This window comes from Coptis chinensis, chromosome 6 (assembly GCF_015680905.1).
Source record: "Coptis chinensis isolate HL-2020 chromosome 6, ASM1568090v1, whole genome shotgun sequence".
In the NCBI taxonomy this organism is placed as follows: domain Eukaryota; kingdom Viridiplantae; phylum Streptophyta; class Magnoliopsida; order Ranunculales; family Ranunculaceae; genus Coptis; species Coptis chinensis.
This window is the reverse complement of record NC_141461.1, coordinates 34,316,568-34,325,615: the sequence shown is the minus strand read 5'-3', so window position 1 is coordinate 34,325,615 and position 9,048 is coordinate 34,316,568. Positions and strand designations below refer to the sequence as shown.

The 9,048-nt window shown below is 33.4% G+C and overlaps 1 long non-coding RNA gene across 3 annotated transcripts; it reads right to left on the bottom strand.

Annotated features, from left to right (window-relative positions):
- Positions 1 to 893: 893 nt before the first annotated feature.
- On the bottom strand, positions 894 to 5,261 carry LOC147492676 (uncharacterized). Of its 3 annotated transcripts, none has more exons than XR_015199915.1 (4): positions 4,537 to 5,261; positions 4,270 to 4,373; positions 3,805 to 3,953; positions 894 to 3,415 (listed from the first exon to the last, which is right to left on the bottom strand). It is a non-coding gene; the product is annotated as an uncharacterized LOC147492676 (long non-coding RNA). The 3 variants fall into 3 exon arrangements; XR_015199914.1 differs by lacking the exon at positions 4,270 to 4,373 and having other exon boundaries at positions 894 to 2,969; positions 3,312 to 3,415; XR_015199913.1 differs by lacking the exon at positions 4,270 to 4,373.
- Positions 5,262 to 9,048: the final 3,787 nt, after the last annotated feature.

Sequence of the window (9,048 nt, the reverse complement as noted above, 5' to 3'; positions counted from 1 at the left end):
CAATCAAATGCTAATGCATGTCATTCATGAAAAGATGCAGAAAATATTGTTCGAAGAACGAATCTTTACTCTATTTCTATAATGAGACTTTTAAACCATTTGTTCATTATAGAAAAAGGAAAACAAGACGTTTAGTACTAAACAAAAAAAATATTTTTGGTCTTTTCGAAATTTGTATATAGAAAGAAAGAAATATAGAAATATACTTAATATATATAATATATAAAAATTGCTATATAAATGCCTAGTTTTTGCACACTACTAAAAAAAGGGCTTTTTATGATAGCTTTTAGCTGTCATGAAATACATATCATGACACTTTCTGATTGAAAAACTAGCCGTCATTACTGAGGGTGTCATAAAAAGTCAACTACAACCGTCATTAAAATTATGACGGTTCATAGAAAGGCGTCTTAAAATCTCCTCCCATTATGACATATATTAGTCTTTAAAACGTCATAATAGGTAAATTTTATTATGACACGTCATATGTAACCGTCATAAATTATAGTTAGAACCGTCAAGAAATTAACAATATTTTCTAACACTTCACGTCCGAACCGTCAAGAAATGCCCATTGACTACTGTGGAACCGTCATTTTTTGGAAGGAAAATACACTAACAAATAGTTTACACTATGACAGTTCTTCTAAAACCGTCATCTAATTATTATTATTTAAAAAAAAATTATTTTATTTATATTATTATTATATTTTTCCTGCCAAAAATACTACATAATAAACCTACTACATAATAACCTGTAATTCAATTCCTAACATGTAAACTTATTTCACCAATAAAACAACTATAAAATTCTCAAAAATAAAGCTAGAACATCCACAGTAACTTCAACCCCATGAATTGCATTGCCAAATGAAAATGAAACCAAAACATGACAAAAACTTTTCCATTTATGAATTTCTTAGTAGCATAACAATAAAAAGAAGACAAAAATTCAATTACATTTGTCCACATGTACATATCCTAGTTAAAAGTACATGTTGAACCTAATGCATCTAAAAAATAGAGCGTTCGATAGTCTGACTAACAAAAGAAGCTTTCCACCGTTTGACTCTCTCATTTGAGCCTAAAGAAGTTTTCCACGGTAAGACTCTTTCAACCGAAAATCTTGTCCAACCCTAGCTAAAACAAACAAAGGTAAGAACAAATGGATTAGTTTGTTTCTATAAGAAAAAAAATGTAATAATCAATTATATAATACTTAAAATCAGCAAAAAACTGAAAAAATAATTAAAAAATATTCATTAATGCAAATAATGCACCATACATGGTAATTAACCCTTATAGTTGTAGCGCCCCGATTTTCTAGATAATTGAATATTCAGCTAAAAGAGCTCGATCCAAATATTTAACCATCTAATAAACCAAGCTAGACGTGAGCGGTTTTGACTCACATGAGTCCAACTAGAACTAAAATATAAAACACCCTCTAAACATCGCGTTCAAAGAAATTTCGACAGAGTTTCCTCTGTATTTCCAATATTTCATAACTTATAACCTGTCCTAACCTGAAAATCAAATAATATACTTCCATTTAATATATTACAACCTCAGCCGTAAACCCAACTACTAAAAGATATTGATTCGTGGCACCGGCTACTTAACCATCTCGACAAATGCCAGTTAAATCAAGTAGCTGCAGCGCCCCAAAACCAATCTCTTACTCTAGATCGGTCTTTCACACTTGGAACGCTCACCAACGTCATAATTTCTACCTAATGAATGCATTCCAATATGGATTCATTCTTAAAGACAGTAAAGAAATAATAATTTATTACAACATGCTCTTAGAAGGAATAAATTTGAAATTAAAATAAATAGGTAAAGGAACCATTGAATCACTCAGAGTGCGCTTCATTCACGTTAAATTGTTCTTAACTTGCCTGTACGCCTTTTCTTATCTTATGGGAGCACCTGTTCATCCCTATGAAAATACTCCAACGCTCAATGTTGGATACGTAGTCAATATATAATAATCAACTTGAAATGAAATTGACAACAAAAGACAAGGTTAACACATACCTTTAGCTGCTTAATACCACTTACCATGTCCTTATTAAATCCTCGTGAATGCATCGATTAACATAATCTCAAGAAAAATATTAGCATTCAATATATCCATGTATAACACGTATAATTATATATTTCTCATGCCCAACTTCAACAGCGTAAAAAAGATTATTAAACATTCGGTTTCCTTTCTCAAAGGGGTAGGGGTTTTCCTATGGAAGCGGCTGAGTCGGGTGGTTGCCTACGTACCCATTTAGGGATCAAGCCAATTGTAGTTCTCCTATTCGGGTAAGGATCTATGGAATGGATTAAGCCATTTCCGATGAGGAAGGCGGTATAGGTTCCTCACTCTTGTTCTAACCATGTAACGTCCCCTCACCAATTCTCAACCGTGAATCGGTATTCTACATGCACGTCACTTCACTTCTAATCTTCGAGGTTTCCCCGAATACTCAATCAAACAAACAACTCTCAATACCAAAAAAAAAATATTAACTTATTTATATTTGAACTAGCCAAAATATAATTTTGCGAGAAAAATAAACAATAATTTATGCGTGGCCTAACGTTGTCCCTAACAAATGGCATATGAGTGACTTGGATGCGGCCTGGAAGAGGCCTGTAACGGTCTGGCGAGTGGCTTGTAGTGACCTGGTACGGCTTGGTGTTGGTCTAGCAGAAGACAAATGGTGGCCTATAGCTACCTGGCTAGCATGTTCAAATACTAGTTCGCGATCGATACATTTACTTCGGTCTAGCAGAAGACAAATGGTGGCCTATAGCTAAAAACTGTCATAAACAAATCATTTTATCCAACATTATTGAAAAATGCTAGATACATTTACTTGATAGTACATTCAACCAAACTAAAATCATTTTAATCAACTCCATCATCAACAAATTAAGTATTATCCATCGATCGATCGACGTTGTCAAACCTAAGAAACAAAGTAAGGAAACATTATTAGTAAATTTGCTACCAAAAGCTCAAGCCATTGACCAAAAGCAAGCTATTTTATATATGGCATGAGAGGAACAATGCGATAATCCTAGTTCTCACAACGGAAGGAAAAATAAATGAAAATACCTACAATGCAAATAGATTGTGGTTAAAGATATACACTACTACATTTATATATAGTACATGGTTGTTAGAGAGCTGAAAACAAAAAAGACCCACAGATGCAAAGGTCATAGCACAAATCTTGACTAAAGTCATCCCATATCTCAAAGCAAACAAAAGAAAAACAAAATACTATTTTCGCAATACATACACATACCTTTGGCTTGGGGAGATAAATCGTTCGATAAAGTCAATAAACTTCATACAAATTTCAATAAGCTCAGCGGTGGTATAGGTGATAGTGTTGGCCAACTCCATTAACTACATGAGTATGTCAAGTCAACAAAGAATTTAGTATGATCTACGTTTACAAAAAAGAATTACATAGACATTTTACGTCTACTTCCCATTATTTTATGCATAGATAATTTCATATACAGAATATAATAGCCATGTACTTTCCCAACAAAGGAGATCATCCCAACCTTGTGAAAACTTGAAAAGAAAAATAAAAAACCCACAATTTCTGAGTTATTAGAACACCTTACAAACAAGTGCTCTTGCTTTCTGTAAAGCATATTGCTTACTTATGAAGCAACCACTAACACAAAATAAAACTGCCACTAGGTATCGTTTTAGTTGAACATCGGAGAGAAAAAACAGAGATATATGTGAAATAAGAGAAATTTACAAATGGTGCATATTGATACCTGGTGAGTAAACTCCCCGACATGAATACCAAGCTAATAGGAAGCATGCAAGCTTTACAACATTGCTTCGGCGATCTAATATTATATTATGATGCTTCATATATCAGTGGAAACTTCTGAGAATGGCAGTAAGCAATACCATGGAGAATCTGATATATAAATTTATGATGAAACAAAATCATGCTATTAGTTACGAGGCGGTGAATAGACCTATAACATCATCCATACCAGAGTTTACTTCACTATGAAGAGACTTTACTTAACCTGTCTACCCGCATGAAATAATATTGTAAATCACATACAACAGCATCAAAACTACAAAACGGTGCATATACATCTTTCATACAAGCACTAACTACAGACTCTCAAAACAAAAGTTAACATTCAAGCCTAATCAAGAAATCAAGATAGATGTATTAAAAGTCTAATATTAATAACCGGCTCAATTGAGAGTTTGATGTTGACCTGCACTTTTACTACCACCAATTTTTAGAAAACTATGAAGGGGATTCCATGTGCTTCTCCAAATCTAATTCCAAGTATGAACCACAAGATACAAGCGTCTCTCACTATACAATACATCATGCAACAAAATTTTCAAGAAGACAGTGATGATATATATTCGAGGAGAGTAACCATAAGCATAAGAACAAAATAATAGCAAAAAAAACAATAGACTAGTCCAAAATTAACGGAAAGGAAACACTCCAAGTATTACAAATAAACAACCACCTTGGATATTCAAGAGAACAAGCTAAGAGTTGTCTCAAAGATGAGCCAGAGCACAAGCACACACAACCACTTCTCAACTTATTGAAAAGAAAGAAATCCAAGTCAAATGAGAAAGTAAACAAAGCATACCACGCTTATATCTATCTGAATCATGACTTTATTAACCAATGCAAGCAAGGTTAAGTAACAGGACCATTGTTCTATCACTATTCCTACTTAAATAACACGTCAAATAGAATCACTAATTTAACTAATCTACAATATTAACAGACAATCTCACAAGTACAAGACAGGAACTCAAAAATTGATATTAAATGGTTCATATCAACGAAATAAAATTATTCAATCAAACTATTATAATCTAGATCATCGAAACGAAAACCCAATTAATTATGTTAAACAGGTTCCATATAAAAAGCTTATACAAAATCCAAAACTAGATGTGTAAGTTTCAATCGAATTACAAATTAATAGTGGAAATAAGAAAGATATGTGATCTGAGAGAAACTCACAGTCGGCGTGCAAATAGTGTGGGAAACTCACTATTGGCGCTTACTCGCAAGAATAGGGAGAGCAAGGGTTTCGGACTTGTACCCGCGAAAAGTTGAGAGAGAGACCTAGGAAGAGAAACCCCCCCAATCCAGAGAGAGATCGAGTAACCAAGAGAGAAACCCTCCCAATTTCCATCGAGAGACCGAGAGCGAGAGAGGAGGCCAAGAGTATTCTCTTCCCTTTCTTCTTTTAATTTTTTATTTTGTTCTTCAATGTTATTGGGCATTATCAAGCCCAACTCACTCAAGGCCCAAAATATGGGATTTTACAAGGACGAATTACCGGTGTATCGATATGGACAAAATATGGGAAATATCGATATCGGTGTACCAATTTACCAAAATATATCGGCTAGATATCAGATATCTCGGCGATATTTTGGGCCATGCACTCGACCAATCAGTTCCAAGGGGTTCGTTTTTAATTGCTCCTAAATGGTTAAACAATTAATTAAACACCCGTAATGGTGGAAGGAAAAAGTTAGACAATTTTTTACGTGACGTTTGTGAAAATGAACTCATAAATTAGACACCAAACTTGACACATTGATAAAAAATGTCAAAATTATTTATGACGGCTAGCCTATAACAGTCAACATTAACATCATGCGTCATAAAATGAACAGTAAATATACAATTGTTAGTCACTAATTTGACACATTGATAAAAAACGTCACATATATTTATGACGCCTAACCTATAACCGTCAACATTTGACATCAAGCGTCATAAAATTAATTGTGAGATAGAAATAAGGACGGGTTATACGGAAAAATCGTCATGGTAGAAAAAAAATAGCCGTCATAAAAAGCCCTTTTTTTAGTAGTGGCAGAATGTTGTTATACCACCCCTAAACAAAAATATGTTGTGTTCTCAAAGTATGAAGAAAAGGAAAGAGATTACCATAGGAACATAAGCAAAAACGGTAGTCACCTGTACGCTGTTCTTCGTTATGAAAATATACCAGCCCCAAACAAGTTTGGAGCGTAATTTGATAGATAAAGAACAAGATGTACATGGGATAACTAAAATGTAAAAACATAATTATTCTAACATGAAATCATTGGGGTTTTTTTTTTTTTTATTTGAATCCTGCTTTTTCTCAAAAGGTACCTCTAACCATATAGAGGGTTTATACAAGAGAATAAAATCATACGTTTATCCAGTATCATTTTGGTTACTCTGGGGCGTAAGATTTTAATTTTTATATCCTCCAGTTTTGAAAAACTATGTAGAGATGTTTTAAAGATAACTCGTACAAAAGCTGTGATTTCTAAGCTAAGTTTGAAAACAAACCACAACAGGTGATCTTAGGTAACTTTAGTGTCGGCTCTTTTTGAACCCAATCTAGTCAGACTGTGGCTTCAGTTATATGTGTTGGAGAATTTACTGTGCAAGATGTAAGATGTCTTGTACAAATAACATGGTGATATGGGCGACCCTTAGTAACACATAACTGATCCTCAAACCGCCCTTTGAAGAATGGAGATTGTGTACTTCTAAGGGTTGGTCTATGTGGAATCCATTGCCCGTTTTGTTTTTGGAAAATCACATAACTATTTTTGTATGGAGAATCATCTATTATAAGCACAGGAAAAACAAGAACTTTTATGAAAGGGTAAGAGAAAGGTTTTTCTTTTTGGCTTTTTGGCTTTTTGTTCCTAAATTACTTAAAACAATAACATAAAAAGAGAAAACTACTACTCAGAAAAATCACTATGAAGATTTTTGAAGGAAAAGATATGACCTGCGGAATTTGTGTTGACTTTTCTGCTCTTTTTCTACCTACGTTGACTTTGACTTTTCAGCTTTTACTAGGCTTTAAAAAAGTATTTTCTCCTTGAAACTTGGGCTTTAATCATAGACCTTCTTAGCAACCAACCTCTGCTCCTTACTCTCGCAAAAGTGACATATTTCTTCACATATTTGACTCAAATACCTAAAATACACAAAAGCATGTAAACAGTACAAACTCTTATTTATTATAAACATAATTAATCTAAATGTAATATTATTAAGGGGTTAAAACTACAGTTTTGGGCTCTTATCAAACCACCCCCAAACAACATTTTGTTTGTCCTCAAGCAAATATGAGAAATTAAAATAAGTTACCAAAAATGGAGTTCTAACTAATCTCATTTCACCGAGTACAATTGCATTGACCATATGTAATAAGGCCTTAAACCACTAGGAATTCCCTAGTGGACGATTTATAGCCTCATGAGAGTTTTCTAGAGAAGGTACTCACAAACTTCATTTATACTACAACAACTAAGAAATAAAAATTGTTGTTTCCTTATTTATTCTCAGATATCTATACATCTCACTAGCAATTAATACAGAATAATCAATTCGAAATCTAAGCTAATATGTACATAATAATCAATTATCTACAAAAAAACATATATATAATGAACAATGCTATGAAATACAATAACAGATCCGTTTCTAAAACTTTGGAATATCATCCTTAAGTAGGTCCTCACAAATATGCCAAGACAAAAACACTCTGATTTTTCCACTCAAGTTTGGCTCACTCCAGTGTGAAGTGGGCATACTTTATCTTACAAACTCAGTGACGTACAAGGAAGCTGAAGTCGATCAAATACATCTGCCACTTACTATCACACTAACATATTCCTAATTGAGCTAGAGGTCTTTATTAGGTGTTGTGGGGATTAGGTGATGGTTTAAGAATGAAGGAAATGGATATTCAAAAGGACAAGTCTGAGATAATAAAGTCTTCAAAATATGTAACTAGAGAAAACCTAGCTTATTTAACTTTGCTTCTACACTTTTAACGTGAAACTTCTAGATTACTATCATCACAGAAAAAGAAACAATACCAATATTCCTAAGTGTATAATATAAATACTTATTATTTTTATTTTTATTATTTTTTTTGCTAAAAAGTAAAGTGCATATTATACATATATATCTTACTCGGTGCCTAATTTTTGCAAATGTTTCTATCCTACCCCCAAACAATCGAATGCTTTGACCTCAAAGTGTAAAATGATAAGGAAAAAATTTACCATAGAAACGTGGTAAAAATTGGCAGTACCTGTAACAGAAATATTAGAAAGATAATATGATAACATGAAACACAATTAAACTATTGCGTACTAACTAACACAAATTCTACTGGAGTAAACATCATAGGCAAAGGGTGGCAAAAATATTTGAAATGAAATACCAAAATATGCCACCCCCAAACAAAATTTGAAAACTCTTTATAAGTTAAAAAAATTTTGTGGCCTATACTCCATTAAGGTGGTATTTTACAAAAAATTATATGGGACTTTTAAAGCCAGATTCCCCTAGACTTAATGTGGGGTCATTTTAAGTCTGATTCCCTTAGACTATGCACACCCCTAAACAAGCAAGAAATTGGGGTGGCACAAAATGGATGATGCGTGGTCAAATTTAAACTAATAGTCTAAATAATTAGCCATAAAAACATGATACTAAATGCGCCCCCAAATAGAATGAAGTTGTATAATTGGAAGCAATCATGTAGAAGAATGAATGAAAACATATGTAAACCATCATGTTGTAGCTGTTTTAAAGAATTAGAATGACCCAAAAGATGAATTAGTAATACTTTAGGTGAGAAAGGAATGAACTATGGATCCTGATGTCTTTCATAAGGCTCAGTTGAGGAAAAATAAGACAAACTAGGTTTCTCATTAAAATCGGTCAAAGCTTGGCTCTCAACTACATGAATGGTGTACTCATGGGATTGTGTGCTAGGCAAGCACTCTTCACCGTGAGGGGTTGAAAAAATTATAGAGAAGGCAATTGGCTCAAGTGCAAATTCGAGGTTTCTCTAAAATAGTGGGTGAATGGATGGCTTCGTTATGGTAGATGGTTGGATTTTAGAAGGTGGTAACTCAGGTGGATGGTGGTCAGTTGGTGGTTCATCAGTTGGTGGATCCTCACACGTTCTTAAGAAATCATA